Source organism: Ruditapes philippinarum, unplaced genomic scaffold (assembly GCF_026571515.1).
Source record: "Ruditapes philippinarum isolate M1 unplaced genomic scaffold, ASM2657151v2 ctg1170_1_1_1_1, whole genome shotgun sequence".
Lineage (NCBI taxonomy): Eukaryota > Metazoa > Mollusca > Bivalvia > Venerida > Veneridae > Ruditapes > Ruditapes philippinarum.
Genome location: NW_026860620.1, coordinates 78,758 through 102,797, shown reverse-complemented (window position 1 = coordinate 102,797; position 24,040 = coordinate 78,758). Strand labels below are relative to the sequence as shown.

The 24,040-nt window shown below is 34.8% G+C and overlaps 1 protein-coding gene and 1 pseudogene across 1 annotated transcript in view; both read left to right on the top strand.

Annotated features, from left to right (window-relative positions):
* LOC132712797 (uncharacterized) overlaps positions 1-24,040 on the top strand; it is a 43,013-nt gene that overhangs the window by 13,321 nt on the left and 5,652 nt on the right. The window lies entirely within an intron of this gene.
* LOC132712798 (uncharacterized) lies at positions 66-8,786 on the top strand (annotated as a pseudogene).

The following is a 24,040-nucleotide window of genomic DNA, read 5'->3' as shown; positions in this document are numbered from 1 at the left end:
GTAGGAAAACGTCCGTAGACGGTAATTATTTTGAAATTGACCACAATTATACTGATAAGTTTACGATGTGTAACGGACAGGAATGTAATCGGCCTTACTGTGAGTCTGATATCCATATTGACCTGCCAAATAACGTGAAACACGATGGTTGGAGAGTTGGAATGCGTGTACTAGATCTGGGTTTTTTGTTGGACAATTTTGAAGTGTTGTTCTGTATGTAGGCTCGGACCAGTGCCTTTAACTAACAGAAGTGTTGTTGGTGAGCTTAGGAAAGGACTGGGTGGCTTTCTATACGTCAAGTGTCAGAATATAGACTGTGGAGAAGTCAATCGTGTACCTTACTGCAAAACTCACAGGGTCAAAAAGAGAGGCATGCCATGCTTTACAGCGAACACAAATCTCTGAATAGGTAAGCAGTCAGGAAGTTTGTTTGATTTCATTGTATTTTATTATTTTATTGAATTAATGTATAACAGATCAACAACATGTATAGTATGCCTATGAGTGTTCATGCTGCGGTATGACTAAATACCGAATATGAATTCATATTCACGAATATGAATGGAAGTACCGAATATGAATATTATTTTCTTAAAATCACCTCTTATGGGATTATTTATGTCAACAGACACTATAATAAATTCTAATCTATTGGTTGTAAATTATTTACTGTGACCAAAAACTTACCCGAATAGGAAAATAGGTTGTCTAGGCCTCATGTTTTCATTATATCATTTTTGGAAAATATGTCAGTAATGTCAAACTCAAATGTGCATCAATTTATGCTGCACTGAATTAAATCGCCTTTAGCTGAATTACAGAATACGGTATGTACCGGAAAATGGAAAATTACTTTTAGACCCTGTTGATATTTTAAAGGTTAACTCCCTTTACTTTAGTCACGCCATTGCTGTAAAAATATCACACAGGAATGTTGATATTCGATTTTTGGCAGCTATGATTGACAGTGTTGGTGGTGCAAGAAAAGTGAATAATCTGTTGTCAACACTTAATATCCAGCCAATACACAGGAAAAATCTTAAACACATTGAAAGGAGGTCAGGCATTTTCGTCGAAGATGTTGCTGAAAATTCAATAAGAGTGCAGCAAAGGATGCATTTAAGAAAGAAATGAGGTGAGAATTCAGTTTCAATTCAAATTTGCTGATTGGTATACACTATATATATCATCATTTTTTATCTTCAACTCCAATAATATTTCAGCATGTTTTATAATGAAATAAATACAATGTATGTTGTTAATTTTCATTAAGAGCATGTGAATCTTACACTAGTAACCGGTGCAGATGAGAATTCCCAGTCTGACATGCAAGGAGATATTGTATATTTACCAAGGAATAAATGAAAGTTACACATTCAATATTATTTTCCTTTTATAGTGATATTGCTAATGAAGAAACAGAAGAGGCAGCTAAACATATTGAAGGACTTATAGATGACCTTGGAGTTTGTCCAATGCCTGATGCATCACCATCATTTAAGTAAGTTTCTATGTTGTATTTAAGTGCAACATACATTGATTTAGTTGTACATGATGAATAGTTACTTATTATAGTATAAAAAAATCTGGAAAAGAGAGATATCTCGGAAGAACCGAAAAACAGCAAAATTATATGAAAGTTGCAAACTCTGTTTGATTGAGTCTGTTTGTAAGAGATTAGAAAATGTTCAGTATTAATGAAACTTGCGCTTTCTAGCACCAGCTTGAGCAGTATCCAGTTTTCTACAGATATCCATATTTATAAACTGAAAGTCTGATTTGAATTGTTACCTTTTCTAGCCTTTTTTTCCATTAATTTTGGCTGTTTGCATAATAAAATTATATTTTTTGCTTGAATTTTTATAATACCTATTTTGATTTTAGAGCAGTTAAATTTTGTTTTGTACAATTTTGCCATCATGTGTTTTTTCATGTAATTAATTTTATTAAGCTTTTAGGTATATTTCTTCTGATACTTTTAAGAGAGAGAATACAATGGACTACTGTGGATTTTGACTCTCCTGCTTCGAAACTCCAGCAAAACATTATAAAAGAAAATTCCGTACAAGAAATGCTAGTGATGTTGAACTGAAGGCTAAGAAGAAGCTAATGCCCAAATTTCCATGCAAGCGGCCGATATGGAATGTCCTGTGCAGTGGATACTGCATGGCAGAAACGTGGATTTTGACAGTCAAACAGGTAACTTAATGTGTACAGCCTGTAAATACTTAGTAACTGATACATTCTTTATCATGAAAAATACAGCGTTTTTTTACACTACTTTGGGATGGTGCTGGTACCAGGCTGATTGGGGAAAAATGCGCTATTTTTACTTAAATTGGGAATTTTTTTATGCATTTTTGTCAGCGACAAGTAAGATAAGTCATCATGAATAAAGAAAAAAAAACACTGAAATATAATAATTAATAACAGAAATATAATTCTAATTAAAGGGTATCTTAGCTCTTGAGAGACATAATTATTTGAAATCATCATTGAAGAGAACATAGACGTTTAGCAGTTATTATAATCATGTATAGCTTAATTTTCTGAGTAAAAAGGATTTTCAGAACAACTTATTTATTAGTGCCAACAAACATTTTGTTGTTTCAGCCCATACTTTTTTCATGAGCAAGTCTCGTTATGGGAAGAAAATTGTGAAGGTATAGTTAGTCATAGGCAGTGTTCAACGTGCACATGGTGGAGACAAAAAGACCAGGGAAGAAAGTCCAAAGAACCACCAGAAATGTGTACCTTTTTTCATACTGGAAGGCGCGAGGCGATGGAGAGGCACAAGTGGGGAAAAGGGAGTCTTAGAGCTTGCTAATGAAGGTAACACCTTTAGTAGAATACATTGAAGGGGATAGATAAAACTCTTCTAGCTAGACTTAAAAATAATCAAAAACTTTTTAAATTGAAAAAAAGTTTTTGATAAAAAACCAAAATAATGAAAAAAAATTGCAAAATTTGTTTTCCCTTTAAAATTTCTAAAAAAAGGTGAAAAATTTAAAGTAAAAAACACAAAAATTCTTTTACAGAAATGTTTTCATATGCTTTGTCAAAAATATTTGGAATAGGTTGCTCTTAAAAAAATTTATGTTGCTATATTTCCCACATAATTTTGGTGGCCCATCAGTTGCAAAGCCGTTTTTTTTGGGGGACTTTTGAAAACCCCTGTGACTGTTTTTCATCGTTTTTTAACCGTAAAAACCCAAATTTTAAAACGGGAAAATTTTTTGCTTTTAAAAACTTATGAAATAATGACCCAAATAATACTAAAGCTAGTATTTTGGGCTGACCCTTTGGGGGCTCCAGCCAGCAGTGTAAAAATGAAATTTCGAAAAGGGCATTTCTCGAGCACCAAAGAATTTTTATTTGGGGGACAGAGGCTTGATTCTCGAGTAAAGGGAAACCCACTGCCTTCATCACAAAAGGGGAAGACATTAAAATTTCTAAGGTAATTTCTTTAATACAGTTTTTCCCCTTTTATATTTGGGTTCTTTTTGAGTTTTTCTTTTAATTTTTTAAGTTGAGTTGCCTAGTGAATGACCCAAATATATAAAACAAAAACAAAGAAATTTTTTCTTTTTATGAATTTTTAATAATTTAAAATGGGGAATTAAATTTTCGGACCCCCTAAAAAATAACAATCTGTCTTTAAACCCCGGGCATTTCTTTTTTTTGTAAGTTTTGTCTGTTTTAGAAAAAAGACAAGTTTTGTTGGTTTTTGATTTTGCAAATTTTTTCCATGTTTTGAATGAACACGACATCAATCAAAAATGTTTATAATATTACACTTCTTTTTTGTGCCCCCACGTTAGTGGCGGGCATTTAGATTTACCTTGTCCGTCCGTCCTTCCGTCCGTCCGTCCTTCCGTCCTTCCGTCCGTCCTTTCCGTCCGTCCGTCCGTTCACTTTTGTGTCGACGTAACTCAAAAAGTATTTGACCTAGAGTCATGAAACTTTACAGGAATGTTGATCAGCATGTGTAGTTGTGCACCTGGGTATTTTGGTCTGGATATTTTTAGTATTTTCAGAGTTATTGCCCTTGACTTAGTAAAATTTTGCAATTTTCAACTTGTGTCGCATGTAACTCCAAAAGTATTTGACCTAGAGTCATGAAACTTTACAGAATGTTGATCAGCATGTGTAGTTGTGCACCTGGGTATTTTTCGTCTGGATATTTTAGTATTTTCAGAGTTATTGCCCTTGACTTAGTAAAATTTTGCAATTTTCAACTTGTGTCGCATGTAACTCAAAAAGTATTTGACCTAGAGTCATGAAACTTAACAGGAATGTTGATCAGCATGTGTAGTTGTGCACCTGGGTATTTTCGTCTGGATATTTTTAGTATTTTCAGAGTTATTGCCCTTGATTTAGTAAAATTTTGCAATTTTCAACTTGTGTCGCATGTAACTCAAAAAGTATTTGACCTAGAGTCATGAAACTTTACAGGAATGTTGATCAGCATGTGTAGTTGTGCACCTGGGTATTTTCGTGTGCATATTTTTAGTATTTTTAGAGTTATTGCCCTTGACTTAGTAAAATTTTGCAATTTTTAACTTGTGTCGCACATAACTCAAAAAGTATTTTGACCTAGAGTCATGTAACTTTACAGGAATGTTGATCAGCATGTGTAGTTGTGCACCTGGGTATTTTTCATCTGGATATTTTTAGTATTTTCAGAGTTATTGCCCTTGACTTAGTAAAATTTGGCAATTTCAACATGTGTCGCACAAAACTCAAAAAAGTATTTGACCTAGAGTCATGTAACTTTACAGGAATATTGATCAGCATGTGCAGTTGTGCACCAGGTATTTTCGTCTGGATTTATTTAGTATTTTTAGAGTTATTGCCCTTCACGTAGAAAATTTTTGCAATTTTCAACTTGTGTCGCAAGTTTCTCAAAAAGGATTTGAAATAGTCAATAAACCTTATAGGCAGGTTGCTCAGCATATTTTAGATTTGCACCTGGGGTTTGGCTTGTGGATTTATCCAGTATTTGTAGAGTTATTTCCCTTGACTTAGTAATAAGATTGACAGAAAAGTGTCGCGGTGGGGGCACCCGTGTCCTATGGACACATTTCTAGTTTTGAAGTTCTTTTTTTGTGTGTTTGTACATAAATCAAACAGTTAAAAATATTTATTATGCAATCAACTTGATGTCTTCTGAGACTTCATTCTGGATTTTTTTATTTGTTTTCCTTGTTCATGTTTTTTTTTTATTGTTCTATATTTATTTTAAATTATTGTTTTTTATTTGTTTGTTTTTTGGGGTTTTTTTGAAGCTCTTTGTTAAGAGCTTTTATAATTACTGTTTGTTCATTACAGTTTTCTGGTTCTTGTTCTGTGCACAGTTTATAGACATATACCCATGTCACTTCACAGTCCAATCTTGGTAAGTGATGTTAAAATGGATTTAATTAAATACTTTTTATTAGTCCCCTACCGGTTTACCGGAGGGGACTTTAGGTTTACCCTCCGTCCGTCCGTCAGTCCGTCCATCTGTCCGTCCGTCAGTCCGTCCGTCCACAAAACTGGATCCCGCGATAACGCAAAAAGTACTGAAAATATTTTAATGAAACTTGATATATGGATAGATGGCAGTATGGAGATTATGCACGTCTTTTTCTTTTCTTCCTATGTTGAAAATTCTGGTTGCTATGGCAACAAATAGACTGAAAATATGGCAAATTTTACACATAACCTGGATCCCGCGATAACGCAAAAAGTACTGAAAATATTTTTATGAAATTTGTTATATGGATAGATGGCAGTATGGAGATTATGCACGTATTTTTCTTTTCTTCCTATGTTGAAAATTCTGGTTGCTATGGCAACAAATAGACTGAAAATATGGCAAATTTTACACATAACCTGGATCCAGTGATAACACAAAAAGTACTGAAAATATGTTTATGAAATTTGACATATGGGTAGATGGCAGTATGGAAATTATGCACATCCTTTTCTTATCTTCCTATGTTGAAAATTCTGGTTGCTATGGCAACAAATAGACTGAATTTCAAGATTTCTGATTCTAGTTTTTAAGTTTTTTCACTATAAGTTCTTTATTTCTTAAGGTATTTTCTTCAAACTTTAAATATAAGTTGCTTGTCATCAACCACATCATATGTGACAAGGTTTACAACTCTAGCACAGAATTTTTCAGAATTACCTCCCTTGAACTTAAAATTTTCATGAAAAAAACATTGTTTTTTTTAATAACTTCTTTTTCTGAATGTATCTACTTCAAACTTCATATAAATGTTTCTTATTATCACTCAACATTAAATTTTGTGAGTGTTCAATACTCTAGCAAGACTATTTCCAGAATTATGCCCCTTTTGAACTTAGACTTTTTTTTGAGAAATTGGTAATTTTTACTCCAACTTCTTCAATCATGATAGGATTTTAAAATTTTTTAAAAATGTTATATTTTGATAACAGGGATGTTTAAAGAATAACTTTAGAGTGTCTTTCAGTCCGTCTGTCTGTACATAAAAACTGTTTCCTGTGAGCACTTTTAAAGAACTTTTTCAACAAATTTACTTAAAATAGGAACCTAAGTGAATGGCCCTTCAGAATGTTGCTTGGGCTCTTACTGGTAGGGGACTTATGGATTGCTTGCAATACTATGATAATTGCTTGTTTATGTTAACATTTCCTTTTAATACTACACGTTTGGTGCCTTTCCACTGGGTAATTATATATAAATAGTGTTCTATAATCTATATTATCTGTACACCCAGCTGCTGTTATCTTAAGAAGTTATGTTAATTATTTTTTCTTGAATATATCTACAAATTAATTTCAAGTTGCATTGATTATATATGCAAATAACCACTCATATACATCCTTATAACCTGTCAAAAATCTTTATAAATAATAAAACGTTTGACTAAGAGATGTATGTAACAAATATAATACATGTATAGTTCCGTGGTTGACTTTGTTTATTTATGAAAATTCTTTTCCATGTATAGTACATATTCTTCTCTTTATCAAACAGGTGAAAACTGTTGCTGGTATTTCGCCTGGTAAGCATACTATAGATTATGCTGACAAATGTCAGAAAAAAAGATAACATAGTCAAGAAGTGACACAGTTGCCATCGACAAAAAAAAGGCGCCTTATCTTGAAACAAGAGCGAGCGGTTACCCAGCAGGCACATGAAACACTGGAAGGAGTCTCGTATCAATCTGGTAAATATATTTGCCCTCACATGACAATTAATATTGAGTGGCTACTGGATGTTCGGAGAATTTAACGTATTCCTTCCATGAATTTCAGACTGTAAATTGAGGTCTTGCTTGATAAACTTGAAATAAATTGAGTGTTTTTGTGACAAGAGTAATTATTACACACTGTTCTTTTCATTTATGTGTATTTACTGTTTGCTGACAGGCATTGGTCATGATGAAGAGGTGGATATTGAAAGACTACCTGATCCTATTCCACGTGGAGTATTCAAGCAAGTTATACCACATGGACCACCGACTTTCATTGTAGCTGATCTGGAAACCACTGATCTAAGTAAGTGACTTTCTTTCAACCTTTAAATTTAGCAAATCAGATGGAGCACAGGTCTCTAGATCAACAGATCCTGAGTTATAGCCTGATATGGCATAAGTTATTATGTGGAAAAGTTGAAAGGTACAAAGTACTGGTAATTTCACAGGTAACACTGGTAACAGCAGCTGGGTAATTAGCAATTAACCCTCAATAAAGAAACAAAAATAGTTGTTACCAACCCTATTAATAGTGCATAATTGGGAGACATATGTTTTTGTTTTGATTTTTTTTTTTTTTTGGACAAAAAACCTTCTAGTTCTTTGGTATTTGTTATGTTTTAAAAGAATACATGAAGTATTGTGAACTTGGATAGAAAACTGATCTTATTTGTTTTATTCAATGGTTATTGTTACCTTTGAACATAATTTTTATAGTAAATTACGATCATTTATGTTTCAGTAAGGGGAGATCAAATTCCGCACATCACCCAGATAGCTGCTGTTGAAATGTCAACTGGTTCTACATTCAACAAGTATGTTATCCCAAAAATTCCTATCACATCAGCTGCAGAGAATGTTACCAAAATTATTATGGTTAATGAAAAGGTGATGGCAGTGGATGGTGTGACAGTGGAGCCAGTTCCGTTATATGTAGCATTGAAAAAATTTCTTTCATGGCTTGAATGGTTTGACAATATTTACATTATTGCCCATAATGGAAGGCGATTTGACGTTATAGTATTGAAAGCAGCATATAAAGTTTGTGGATTCCTACCAAATTTCTTGTCGGCTATCACAGGGTTAGTAGATTCTTTACCTGTGTTCAAACATGTGTATCCAAATAGAACTTCATACAAACAAGAGGATCTAGCCCGTGATCTTTTGTGCAAGGGCTACAATGCACATAATGCAGACCTACCTGACCTAATCCTGTTATCCCCTAGTGGGGCAAAGGGCATCCACAACAGCTCTCCATCTGGGTCGGTTCATTGCTGCTCTTTTTGCTTCTGCCCAGGTGATATTGCAGCTTTTCAACTCAGCTTCTATTGTTCGTCTCCAGGTGGTTGTTGGTCTGCCTCTTCTTCTTTTACCTTGAGGATTCCAATCCAATGCTTGCCTTGTGATGTTGTGTTGGGGTCGCCTCAGAATGTGTCCTATCCAATGCCATTTACGTTTCTTGATGGTGCTTGAAATAGATGACTGGCCTGTTCTATTCCACAGATCTGAATTACTGATCTTGTTTGGCCATCTGATTTGTAGAATCTGTCGGAGGCATTTGTTGATGAATACCTGCAAGTCGTGTTCGTTTTTCTTGGTTTGCTTCCAGGTTTCTGATCCATACAAAAGAACTGATTTGACATTGGTCTCAAAGATTCTCAGTTTGGTCTTTTGTCTGATGTTCTTGTTTTTCCATAACGGTCTGAGGGTCACAAAGGCATGCCTGGCTTTCCCAAGTCTCGATTTGATATCACTGTCAGCTCCTCCATTCTTAGAAACGATACTTCCCAGATATGTAAACTGATTGACGTCTTCGATGGATTGATTGTCTAGTGTGATGGCCGAATTGTTCTGGGTATTTATTCTTAAGGACTTGGTTTTAGAAGTGTTGATCTCCAGGCCTGTTGATTTTGCTGTTGTGTAAAGAGCCGATGTTTTCTGTTGGATCTGCTGGAATTTGTGGGATAGTAGGCTCACATCATCTGCAAAGTCTAGATCTTCAAGCTTGGCAGTGAGTGACCATTGGATGCCTCTTGGTGGTGTCATGGAGGTTCTCATAATCCAGTCGATGACAACCGAGAAGATAAGAGGTGACAGTAGACAACCCTGGCGTACTCCTGTATGTACACTGAAGGATGGTGAAAGTGTGGAGTTGTGAATGACCTGGCATTTGTTGTTGTTGTATAACCCTTGTATGATCTTCACAAGTTTGTCTGGTATGCCGTAATGTCGTAGCACCTTCCACAAAGTGACTCTATCAACCATGTCGAACGCCTTTTTAAAGTCAACGAAGTTGATATAGAGAGGTGATTGCCATTCCAATGACTGCTCTATGATGATACGTAGAGTGGCAATTTGGTCGGTGCATGAACGTCCACAGTGGAAGCCTGCTTGCTCATCACGTAATTTTTCATCTATTGCCCCTTTAATTCGTTCTAAGACCACTCTGGCTAGGACTTTGCTTGGTAGAGAGAGCAGTTGTATTCCTCTCCAGTTCTGACAGTTGCCTAGGTCTCCTTTCTTTGGAAGTTTAATGATGTAGCCTAAACTCCAATCCTTAGGTATTTCTTCTGTTTCCCAGATGTTGTCCAGGAGATCTTTAAGGATTTCGTAGGTGACCTCTGGGTTGTTTTTCATGACCTCGGGTGGAATCTGGTCTGGTCCTGCTGCTTTTCCATTCTTGATCTTACTTAAAGCTTTCAAGATTTCATCTTTCGTGATTGGGCCTACATCAACATCTAGGTCTTCACCAGGTGGTAAATCAGGTGTATTTTGAACTGGTTCGCCATTCAAGAGGTCTGCAAAGTGGTCCTTCCAACGTTCGAGTTGTTTATCCAGTCTTGTGATGTTATTCCCATCTTTGTCTTTCACTGGTTTAGATGTGTTGGTCTTTCGTCCAGCCAATTGACGTGTGATGTTATACACAGTCTTGGTGTCATTTCTGGCCATGGCATCTTCTGCTTGTGAGGCTTGTTGATTCACATAGTCTCTCTTGTCTTTTCTAGCTTTTCTTTTGACCTCTTTTTTGTTTTCTGAATGTTCTCTTGTCAGCCTTTCTTTTTGAGCTCTTGTCTTGGCCTGTTCCAGTTGTATCTTTGTCTGTCGCCTTTTCTCTATTGCCTCGATAGTTTCGTCAGACAACCAAACCTTGTGTTCCCTCTTAGCATAGCCAAGCTCTTCATTACAGGTGATGGTAAATGTGGACTTGACTCTCTCCCACTTTTGTTCTACTGTGTCATCGTCCATTTCTGCTAGTGTTTGGAAGCGGTTGTTCAGCTGAATACTAAAATGTTGGCTTGTGTTTGGATCTTTTAATCTTCTGATGTTGTACCTTCTGTTCACTGACTGTTCTTGTTTTGATGCCCTGGCTATCTTTATCTTCAATTTGGCAATGACCAGTTGGTGGTCAGATGCTATGTCAGCCCCACGAAAAGCTCTAACATCTATCATGCTCTTTCTCCATCTCCTGGCTATTGTAATGTGGTCGATCTGGTTCTTTGTTCGCATATCTGGTGAAACCCATGTAGTTTTGTGAATATCTTTGTGGGGGAAGGTTGTGCCTCCGATGACCAGATCGTTGTGGGAGCAGAAATCCGCAAAAAGTTCTCCATTTTCGTTTGTGTCGCCTATGCCTTCTTTCCCCATGATGAGCTCTCTCCCGGTGTTATCTTTTCCAACTTTGGCATTCATGTCGCCCATAACGATCAGGATGTCTCGAGGTGCTGATTCATCTAATGTGGACTGGAGTTGGTTGTAAAACTCTCCTTTACTTTCTTCCTCTGCTACATTAGTTGGAGCGTAGCACTGAATGATGGTTACTTTTTGCACCTTGGCCATAAATCTTGCTACGATGATTCTCTCACTAACAGGGTTCCATTCAATAAGTGAGGATTTGGCCTTTTTACTGAGTAGGAATCCCACACCATTTCGATGGTTATCATCCTCGTTTGGTGGTCCAGAATACAAAAGAGTATGTCCTGATGACAAGGTTACTGCCCCTGATGATGTCCATCTTACTTCGCTGAGTCCTAAAATTTCTATGTTGTATCTATCCATCTCTCTAGCAGCCTGAGCAGCTTTCCCAGTCTCATAAAGTGTTCGAACATTCCAGCTCGCGATCCTTGAGACAGTCTGAAGGGAGAAAAGTTTTGTCGGCAGATGATTCCGCTTCATACGTTCTCCATTGGGTCGATTCCGTAAACCATTGATGTAAGTGTCTGTTGTTTCAGTTTCTGTAGCCTCAGTTTTTTTCCGTGATGGGGTTGCTAGCCCCATGCACAACCCTCCTCCTTTTTCAGCCTGGCTTGGGACCGTCCTTGGCGGAGTTACATAATGCAGAAGCTGACGTAAAATGTTTATCGGAGCTTGTGTCCCTGATGGTGTCAACGCAAAATGATTGTATGATTGTAAAAAGTTTTCCACCGATTGATATTAAATTCAATATGGACTGTAATAAAGAAAAAAAGAAAAATTTTCCAACTCTCGAAATACTTATTGCAGCTGGGGTGATGAAGAATGCAACTGCTGACAATATTGCAAGTTCCGGTCTGAACTTTGAACACTTAAAAACAATATTCAGGAGAAAAGGAGAAGATGGACTGTTAAATGTTTTTACTGCAAAAAATAGTGAAGGCCAACCTCGAGTAACCAACGCAAAGAGGACTCTAGAGTCTGTGGTGCCTAAACTTGCAGCTTACTTTGAAAAAAATTGTTAAAGCTCATTTTGTATGTGCAGTATTTTCTAAAGGGTAATATGGTAAACACATAAAACATATAATGTGTTACACTTATGTATTATGATTGTATATTACAGACATGTTCTACATACTTTTGGATTGTGTAATGTATTTGCAAGTATTATTTTTATTTTTCATGTTTGGTGTACTCAATCTAGATAAATTTGGAAAACATGTTTATCAAAACTAGACTATATATGAGTTATTTACTACAACACTTTCATAACATTGATGGCATTATTTGTTAAATGTCAGACCTGATTTTTTGTATGGATGGAATATGACTAAATGTTATTTTTAAAAATAGTGAAATGTTAGTGGGTGGGATATAGGCTCATATTGTTCAATTTTTTAGTGTTATTAATACTATTTTGAGCCTTGAAAAGCAGTTTTTTCACAATAGTTTAGCTAAAACATTTGGTATTAAATGTATTACTATTTTAAAACATTAATTTATGATGGAAGCAATCTAGTTATGTTTAAATTTTTATTTTTTGCTACATAAACAAATTTATTCAGATTTTTCATGTGTCGACCAGTGAGCGACAATAAATTTGAAAACTATTTTTTTTCAAAACTAGACGGTAAATCTTTTTGTAATTTGGTAAGAAGCTTTTATACATATTGATATCAATTTCTGGTAAATTTCAGGTCTGTCACTTTATTCATTTTTTTTGTCGATTTTTTAAAAACGTTCATAGTTTTCTGAGAGTGGTAAAAGCTTGGGTGGGTGGGGTAATGATTTTTTATTTTTTTCAAATATGTTGAATGAAATCAATATTTATGAAGTATTGTATTGTTGAGCAATAGTGTCTTACCTGATATAGAAAAGAACTAGCATGAAATTTTTTCAAATTGCAATATTGACCATTATGGGGCTCAGACCTTAAAAAATCTTCTTGTGAAAAACCACTAGTCCAATTTCAACCAAACTTGGCTGGATTGTTCCTTGGGTGAAGGGCTTCCAAAGTTGTTCAAAGAATTTCATTCCATGCCGAAATCTGGTTGCCATGGCAACCAAAAGGAATTATAAGAATGAATTTAAAAAATCTTCTTGTAAAGACCCAAAAGGCCTAGAGCTTAGATATTTTGCATAAGGCATTGTCTGGTAGACCTCTAACAAGATTGTTCAAATTATAGCCCTGGGGTCAAAATTGGCCCGCCCCGGGGGTCATTGATTTTCACTATATGTACAGATAGTAAAAACTTAAAATACCTTCTTGTAAAAACCCAAAAGGCCTAGAGCTTAGATATTTTGCAAAAGGCATCATCTGGTAGACCCTTACCAAGATTGTTCAAATTATAGCCCTTGGGTCAAAATCGGCCCCGCCCTGGGGTCATTGATTTTCACTATATGTACATATAGTAAAAACTTAAAACACCTTCTTGTAAAGACACAAAAGGCCTGGAGCTTAGATATTTTGCATAAGGCATTGTCTGGTAGACCCTTACCAAGATTATTCAAATTATAGCCCTGGGGTCAAAATAGGCCCTGCCCCAGGGGTCATTGGTTTTCCTTATATGTTACTATAGTAAAAACTTAAAAAAAATTCTTCTAGCAATTGACAAATGCTAGAGGTTAGATATTTTGCATGAAACATTGTGATTTCAATATATACATATAGTAAAAAATAAAAAAATGTTATTATCTGACGGTACAAGGCTTAGAGCTTTAATATTTGTTAAATAATATTATCTAAAGGTACTCTACCAAAGTTGTTCAAATTTTGTCTCTTGTGTCAAAATTAGCCCCGCCCTTGGGAGCCATAGGTATATCTTATATGTATATAGTTAAAACTTAAAAAATCATCTTCTCTAAATTTACAAAGGATAGAGTTACGATATTTTGCATGAAACATTGTGTAGTGAACCTCTAGCAAGATTGTTCAAATTATAGCCCTGGGGTCAAAATTGGTTCCGCCCCGGGGGTCATTGATTTTCATTATGTACATATAGTGAAAAAAAAAAAATTGTCTGAAGGTTCAAGGCATAGAGCTTTGATGTTTGATATATGATATCATCTATAGGTCCTCTACCAAAGTTGTTCAAATGTCAAAAATTGGCCCTGCCCAGGGGCAGTGATTCTCATTATGTACACGTAGTAAAAACAGAAAATAAAACAAATATTTTCTGAATGGGAGAAAGCTATAGCTTAGATATTTGACTTGAAATGTTGTTTGGTGGACCTGTATCAAGATTGTTATTAAACCCTTGGGTCAAAATTATGCTTTGCCCAAGGGGACAGTGACCTACTTTCTTGTCCTTTGATGTTCAGCAATGACATTTTGACCATTTGCACAGTTTTAGTTGTAAAATTGAACTTTGACCTAGATTTTGACGATGTGACCTACTTTCTTGTCCTTTTTTAAATATTATTACTGACAAGTATCTGGGTGGGGGGGGGGGGGCATTATAATTTAACAAACATATTCTTGTTTATATTGTCGTAATATTTGCAAGATGTAAATACCAGTAATTTAGGTCTAATGCCACTGTGTAAATTTTGAAAACGATTTGGTTACTGATCTCATAGGTGATCTCTTGCATTAACATTTATTGGATGCATTATGTTCCCACTAGTCTAAAAGCTCATCCTTTTGTGTCTGGACTGTCTGAACCTGATTGCAAAATAAATTTTTAGTTATTGGTAAACATTAAACGAAAACGTAATTGTTTCTTAACATCAAATTTCTGATCAAATTTATTAATTGTCCCAAATTTAATTCTTATTGTTTGCGATACTCAATTTTATTTCAAAAATTTATTATTGTAATTGATATTAACTTCGCAAAAAATGGTAAAAGATCTTACTTTTTATATGCCCGAAAGGGCATATTATGTTATACCCCCTGGCGTCCGTCTGTCTGTCCGTCCGTCCGTACGTCCGTCCGTTAGCAATTTGGTTTCCGGAGCATAACTTAAGTTCCATTTGGCCCTAAATGTTCAAACTTCATAGGATGATTGCCCATATTGGGTAGAAGACCCCTATTGATTTTGGGGTCAAAAGGTCAAAGGTCAAGGTCACTATGACCTTAAAACTGAAAACAGTTTCCGGAGCATAACTTAACTTGCAATTGACCCACAATGTTCAAACTTCATAGGATGATTGTCCATATTAGGTAGAAGACCCCTATTGATTTTGGGGTCACAAGGTCAAAGGTCAAGGTCACTATGACCTTAAAACTGAAAACAGTTTCCGGAGCATAACTTAAGTTCCATTCGACCCACAATGTTCAAATTTCATAGGATGATTGTCCATATTAGGTAGAAGACCCCTTTTGATTTTGAGGTCAAAAGGTCAAAGGTCAAGGTCACTACGACCTTAAAACTGAAAACAGTTTCCGGAGCATAACTTAAGTTCCATTGGACCCACAATGTTCAAACTTCATAGGATGATTGTCCATATTGGGTAAAAGACCCCTATTGATTTTTTGGTCACAAGGTCCAAGGTCAAGGTCACTATTACCTTGATACTGAAAACAGTTTCCAGAGCATAACTTATGTTCCAATTGACCCACAATGTTCAAACTTCATAGGATGATTGTCCATATTGGATAGAAGACCCCTATTGATTTTGGGGTCACAAGGTCAACAGTCAAGGTCACTATTACCTTGATACTGGAAACAGCTTCCAGAGCATAACTTTAGTTCCATTTGGCCCATAGTGTTCAAACTTCATAGGATGATTGTCCATATTGGGTAGAAGACCCCTATTGATTTTGGGGTCAAAAGGTCAAGGGTCAAGGTTACTATATCCTTAAAACTGTAAACAGTTTCTGGAGCATAACTTTAGTTCCATTTGGCCCTCAATATTCAAACTTCATAGGATGATTGTCCATATTGGGCAAAAGACCCCTATTGATTTTGGGGTCACTTAAGGTCAAAGGTCAAGGTCACAATTACCTTAAAACCAAAAACAGTTTCCAGAGCATAACGGAAGTTCCATTTGGCCCACAATATTCAAACTTCATAGGATGATTATCCATATTGGGAAGAAGACCCCTATTGATTTTGGGGTCACAAGGTCAAAGTCACTTTTACCTTAATACTGAAAACAGTTTCTGGAGCATAATTAAAGTTCCAATTGGCCCACAATATTCAAACTTCTTAGGATGATTGTCCATATAAGGTAGAAGACCCCTATTGATTTTGGGGTCACAAGGTCAAAGGTTAAGGTCATTATTAATAATTTAAGTATTAATCAACCTACAGCTGTAAAATTTTATTGGATGAACAGCGAATTCCATGTCTTACAAATGCTTCAGCCTTACTAAAAAAAAAAAACTTTCGGGCATATTATGCTCCGCCTAGCGGTGCTCTTGTTGACCACTTGTATTGTACTGGATGGTGGGTGGATACATATATGATGCCCTGTATCTTTGTCAAGCAGTCCTCGACAGAAACTTCTAATGACTTGTTACTGGCTTTATGCTTTGACCACCAGAAACAACGGTCTTTTCAGTGTTGTTTTGTTTCCTTATACAACTGATACCGGAAAACAGCACTGTTCCCAATTGAAAATAGACAGCAAATTTCCCAATTCATGACTGATTAATTCCCAAAATAACACTGAAAATTTCCTCAAAAAATGGCAATTTTAAAGGTAAACAAAAATAGTAATGGATATGCTTCTGTATAAATCAGTATTATGCGACCAGGTGCTGCCTAGGGGCTAGGCTGGCTGCTGTCACAGTGCTTGGGTTGCGGCAGCCCTTACTACACGTCACAACTTCTACACTAATGACAGACTCACTAGACGGGAATGTACACCTCAGGTAAAGCTTTGCGGTACCGGTTGTTTAACCCATTACGTGATATACACGCCTTTTAACGCCTTTTTCACCCCCCCCCCTTTTGTTGTCTCAAATGGTGTAAAAATACCTTATTAAGTTTAAGGGGGTTTGAAGGGGGGCGGAGTCCCCCTCATCACCAAGAAAATTTTGGACTTGTGAGAGGTTATAAATAACTTCAGATTGGTCATATGGTAAAGAGTAACCAATGCTAAAAAGCATTTGACTCTATCTGATCCATTGAGAAGTTGCAGCACTTTGAAAAATCAATTTTGATGGAAAAAATCAATGCAAAATACTGATTTTTGGCAATTTGGAGATGTCCCCTCGTTGCCATGGTAACAGAATATTCAAGCCTGAGCATGTTGTTGCAAGGGCAATGGTCCAGTCAACATTTTTGCCAAGTTTGATTAGTGTTGAAGCAGTTTTTATAGTATTATAGCAATTTGAACTTGTATAAACGGGAGACTTTTCAATGAAAACAGCGATTTTTCACAAAATGCTCATGAAGTTATGGGTTAAGCTGTGGGGAATAATAAGTAAGTAAGTAAGTAAGTAAGTAACGACTTTATTTAATGAGGCTAGCACATTCGGTTTCCCGATCTTCCATGTGGGCCTCAGCATATACATACAATGTAACATAACAGCATATAAATACAATGTGACATAAATTATATACAGTCAACATTTACAAAACATCATTTAAAAAATAAACTGTTAATTTTTTTTATGCCCCCACAATGTGGGAGCATATAGCGTTGCACTTGTCCGTCCGTCAGTCTGTCAGTCCGTCCGTCGGTCCGTACGTCCCGAAATCTTGTGAACGCAACTCCTCTTAAACCGGATGTCAGATTTTGCTTAAACTTACAGGGCTGAACAACCTTAATGTGTAGATGGTAGTAAAGGAAGGAATTTTTGCTGCGACCAAATTTAACAGAATTATGGCCCTTTGTTGATTTTTTCACTATATACTATGTAGAAATTTTGTGAATGCAACTCCTCTTAAACCGGATGGCAGATTTTGCTCTAACTTACAGGGATGAACAACCTTAATGTGTAGATGGTAGTAAAGGAAGGAATTTTTGCTGCAACCAAATTTAAAAGAATTATGGCCCTTTGTTGATTTTTTCACTATATACTATGTAGAAATTTTGTGAATGCAACTCCTCTTAAACCAAATGGCAGATTTTGCTTAAACTTTAAGGTATGAACAACCTTAATGTGTAGATGGTAGTAAAGAAAGGAATTTTTGCTGCAACCAAATTTAACAGAATTATGGCCCTTTGTTGATTTTTTCATTAATTACTATGTAGAAATTTTGTGAACGCAACTCCTCTTAAACTGGATGGCAGATTTTGCTTAAACTTCAAGGGATTAACAACCTTAATGTGTAGATGGTAGTTAAGGAAGGAATTTTTGCTGCGAACAAATTTAACAGAATTATGGCTCTTTGTTGATTTTTAGTTAACTTGTGGCACATGTAGTCCAAAAAGTATTTGACCTAGTCATAAGATTGACAGAACAGTGGCGTGTGGGGGCATCAGTGTCCTATGGACACATTTCTAGTTTTTTTTACACTTTGTGGCATTTTCAAAAACTTCAATATTGAAAAATACAACTAATGTTAAAAAACAACACAGTTAGTCATCCTGGTATCATATTTAGAAAACTATGTACACAATAAAAATGGAAAAATGACATATATAATTTAAATGGAAAATTGCCAATGAATATAGTTGGCTTGAAATTTTTTCAGTTTCAGAATTTCTAACATGTATTGGAATGTCATTCCATATTGTAGGCCCAGAGTAATTAAGTGTTTTCCTAAAACACTCTGTTTTTGGTTTAGGTACAATTAGTTTTTCATTTTGGACAGATCTCAAATTAAAGTTGTGTCTGTCATTTACTGTTTGAAATTTATTTTTCATATACTTAGGAAAGGATGGTTCATTTATTGACTTATACATTATAATTGCCTTTTTGTATCTGATTCTTTGGTCAAAGGACATCCAATTTAGTTCTTTAAATAGTTCATTTGATGGGGCATCAAAATTTTTGTCCAAAATTATTCTAGCAGCTCTTTTTTGAAATTTGATTATTTGTGAGAGTAAATCACTGCTGCAGTTTCCCCAAATAGTGCAGCAGTAGTCCAAATGTGGCAGTATATATGCATTGAAGAAAAGTTTTCTAGCATGAAGATCAAGACATTGCTTAATTCTAAGAAGCAAATAGAGCTGTGAATTGCATTTTTTAATAATTTTTTGAATGTGTGTTTTCCATTTTAGATTTTTGTCAACATAGACTCCTAGTACTTTTTCAATGTCTGTAAATTCTATTTCTTGATTGTGAAGGTTAAGAGAAGGTGTTGAAGAATGCTCAGATTTTGAATGCTTTATTGAGAAATTCATAGCTTTAGTTTTTTGTGCATTTAGTATCAATGAATTTTGTACACACCATGTGCTTATACTATCAAGATCTGATTGAAGATTTTCTTCTACTTCTGAAGATGTATGTCATTGATGTAAATTAAGAATAGTAGGGGCCCTAGGACTGAGCCCTGGGGTACTCCGGAGACAACTTCAGCAGATTCTGACAAAACATCAGACAAATTTACTTTTTGTGACCTGTCTGACAGATATGATGTAATCCAAGAAATAGTGTGTGAGGAAAGATGATAGAAGGGTAGTTTTTCAATAAGAATTTTGTGATTAACTAAATCAAAGGCCTTAGATAAGTCCAGAAAAACAGTTCCAACAATTTTGCCATCATGAAGCGCATTTATCCAATTATCAATTAAATTTGTAAGTGCTGTTTCACATGAATGGTATGCCCTGAAGCCTGATTGAGCTGTGTAGAGGAAATTGTTTGTTTCTAAAAATAGCTTCAAGTTGTCAGAAACATGTTTTTCAAATATTTTTGAGATAAGTGGGAGAACTGAAATTGGTCTATAGTTGTTTTTGTCAGATTTGAGGCCTTTCTTGTAGATTGGTGTTACCTTTGATTGTTTTAACTGTGTAGGAAATTTTCCAGTTTTAATACTTAAGTTTATTATGGTACAAAGGGGTTTGTCTATGACACTTGCTGCCGTTTTTAGAAATTTTGCACTAATGCCATCTTAGCCTGTTGCTTTCGTAATATCGAGACTGTTCAGTTTTTGTTTCACATAACTTAGTTCAACATAGGGGATTTCAAATTTATTTGGTTGATTTGTGCTTTCAGATTTAAAAGATTCTTGAAGAGCAATTTTCATTTTATGTGATAACTCAGTTATATTTTCAGCTTTTTTAAATACATTTGCAAAAAAGGTGTTAAATGTTTCTGCTGTTAACTTTTGATCAGTTATTGGCAAACCATTTAACCGAGTCTCGATACAAAATATAAAGTGTCCACCCCAAGCAGTCGGTCACATAGTTTACTATCAGTATGTAGAGTGTGATAGCAGATAACTTTGATGAAATTAAGATGAACACAAATGTTCCTAATTACTTATTCAGTTTATTGATTTTATTTATGTCACAGTTTAATAATTTAATTTTCCATACAAAGTTTCTAATAGTTCACTTTTATTGAAATATATTAAGTCCACAATATTTCTTATCAAAATGTTTCAAAGATTCTTTCAACATACCTTTACATTAATTCTAATTCTTAATAGTTCTTATTTTTAATAAATAATTCCTATTAATTCTGTTCCTAACAATTCTTTAAAATTCCAATTCTCAATTCTGTGTTAATAACCCTAAAAATTTAAACTTAACTTATTTTTGTCTCTATATATAATATTCTCAAGTATTATTAATTTAAATAATTACAGTAAACTCCAACTGTATCGATATCGCTTGTAATGATATATCGGTTATATCGATACGTTTGTCTTGGTCCCTGCCAACTTCCATTATAACCTAACGGAAGCATCCTCGCATATATCGATATCGCATGTATCGATATTTCGGATATATCGATGTGGATTTTCAACCCCAACGCACATATATTACCTCTTAAAATGATAATTTGCTGCACAAGTTTGTTGTGGAAGAGCGGTCTCGGTCCGCTTGTTTTAATGCATAAATATCTGCTCGATTAAATACAATGACGCGGAACATGTTCTGTGCGTACGTAACTACCGTTTTGTTCCCAATACAGGTGAATTCATCTCAAAAAATAAAAGCATGGTTTTGTCCTTTTATTGTTTCCTTTCAATAACAATTTTCGTTGTAAATAATGTACATGTAGCTAAAACACTAGAGGTAAAAGGAACAAAATGTTTTGGAGGCAAACAAAGCAAGGACAGAATCACAGTGCTTATCGGCGCAAATATGGACGGTTCTGATAAACTTAAACTTTTGATAATCGGAAAATTCAAAAATCCTAGATGTTTTAAAAATGTTAAAAGTTTGCCGGTAGATTACGAAGCTAATCGTCGTGCTTGGATGAACTCAGAAATATTTATCAGTTGGGTGAAAAAACTTGACAAACGTATGACACGTGAGAAAAGATCTATTCTATTGTTTGTTGATAATTGCCCGGCCCATCCGAAAATCGAGGGATTAAAAGCTGTAAAACTGTTGTTTTTCCCACCTAACACTACATCTAAGTTACAGCCCTGTGATCAAGGGATTATCTTTTCATTCAAAAGGCATTACAGGTCACGTGTCCTTGACCATATTATTTCATGTCTAGACAAACATATCAAAACAGATTAACATTCTAAAAGCCATACAATGGTTTTATGCGGCATGGAAAGATGTAACACCGACGTGTATCCAGAATTGTTTTAGAAAGGCTGGATTTATGAATCAAGCACAGCATGAAATTAATGCGACCCCGCAGGGGCATGTTTCCGATTCGTCTGACACAGACGTGTACATATTACTTTGGGTTTATGTCAGTTTTGTGTTTATTTTGATGTGCAACTGATTTTTTATGCATTCAACATTGATATGCATAAAAAGAATAAAGTTTTGTCGTAAGTACATGATTGTCACATGTCTAGTATATAATGCTACTGCTTATACATGTTGAACGATGCAGTGCATCGTCAGTAAGCTACACACCGTACAGAAATTCGGTTGTAACGATATTCGGATATATCGATATAGTTTTGTATGTCCCCTGAATATCGTTATAAGCGGAGTTTACTGTAATTGATTAATTAACCAATGAAAATTGAAAAACATTGACCAATGAAAAATAAAAAAAATCATTAACCGATGAAAAATAGAAAAATATTACATGATTAATCTGGATAAACATTGTCTCATGTAAAAAAGGTATAAAACATATTTTGTATGTTACATAATTTCAATATTTTGTATGTTACATAATTTCCTTATAGCATTAATTGCTAAAAGCTACAAAATAAATAGCACCGAAACCAAAAGGTGTTGATAAGAGTCAGTAAAGATTTCTAAAAGTGAAATAATCTTCTTAAGTGTCAAAAAGACTGACATATGTGTCTTTCATATAGTTTTATTATAGTGATATTAATTTTAATTACTTAGATAAACTTTACTTAACATTATGCCTTACAGCTTTTCACACCTAAACAGTTAGATAATTAACCATATGATTTTGATTTCAAAACATTACATTAAATTTGAAAATAAAGCATTTATTATAAAACATTATAATAGATTATTTACACACTCACATTCATACAGGAAAATATTATTATTTGCATTTTCTTTTTGTCATTTTATAATTTTATTATTTATACATTAATATGTAATTATATACATAAAAAAAGTGGGGTCAAATATGCCCTTGGTGGTAGATGTACAATAAAAACCAAAATTAATATAACCACATGAGTGATATTCGTACCCAGAGTTAATTTTTTAGCTCACAGGGAGTCACCTGTCACAAAGTGACAGGGTGAGCTTTGTGACATGGTGAGCTTTTGTGATCGCTTTTCGTCCAGCGTCCGGCTGTAAACTTTTACTTTAAATGACATTTCCTCATAAACCACTAGGGCTGTAACGGTTTACCGGTACACCGATATATTGCGGTGCAGGATAAATAAATATTATACCGCGGTTCACATTTAGTTGCACCGGTTTTATTTAGTAATAACAGCGTTTCATAATTTTCTCTATAAATAAAAGAAAGTCTTCCATAATTTTCTTGATAAATTTTCTTGATAAATATTATGAAAATGTCCTATACACAAAAAAATATAACAACCGAAAGTAGGAAGCGTGTAAAAAAAACGGTGTTAGGGTAAAAAAATTACACGATGCATGGGTAGAAAAATGCTTGAATAAATCGGTGATTTACTATGGCAGACGGAAATAATTACGATCTGATATAAAATTTTAATTGCAAGGAAAAGAGAGACCCATGAAATTATTGAATACTAGATGCTGACAAAGTAGACATGTTAATTTTTCTAAAGAAAAACGCAGATAAATTGCCACTCTCACTCAATCCCTGTGATCTATTCCGAGTCTGAAACTGTGTTAAGAAAATCATTAGGATATAGTTTAGATTGTTAGTTACTTAATGAAAAGTGTTTAAAGTTTTATATTTCTGTTAAGTTACTGACAGTTGATGCTTCCATAGTTGAAACAGTTAAAAATTGTTAAAGAAAAATATCCAATAATTCTGTTTTGCGAGAGACATAGATATATAGATATATATAATATTTGTTGAAATAATATACAAGTCTCTTTTTCTGAATTATTTCCCAGTACCTAAGATAAATAACAATACGTATTGCAATATATTGCAATACGGATGTGGCGTATTGCAATATATTGCAATGCGCTTTTTACCGTATTGTTACAGCCCTATAAACCACTAAGCTAATATATCTAAACTTCACAGGAATATTCCTTTGGTGGTCACCTTTAAGAATTGTTCAAAGAATTTAATTCCATGCAGAACTCTGGTTGCCATGGCAACCGAAAGAAAAAAACTTTAAATATCTTCTTTAAAAAAACCCTAAGAGCTAGAGCAAAGATATTCGGCATGAAACATCTTCTTGTGAGTGTCTACCAAGTTTGTTTAAATAAAAGCCCTAGGGTCAAAATTGGCACTGCCCCAGGGGGTCATTGATTTTCCCTATATGCATATTGTAAAAACTTAAAAAATCTTCTTTTAAAGAACCCAAAGAGCTAGAGCTAAGATATTCAGCATGAAACATCTTCTAATGAGTGTCTACCAAGTTTGTCAAAATAAAAGCCCCATGGTCAAAATTGGCCCCACCCCAGGGGGTCATTGATTTTCCCTATATGTATATAGTAAAAACTTAAAAATTCTTCTTTTAAAGAACTCAAAGAGT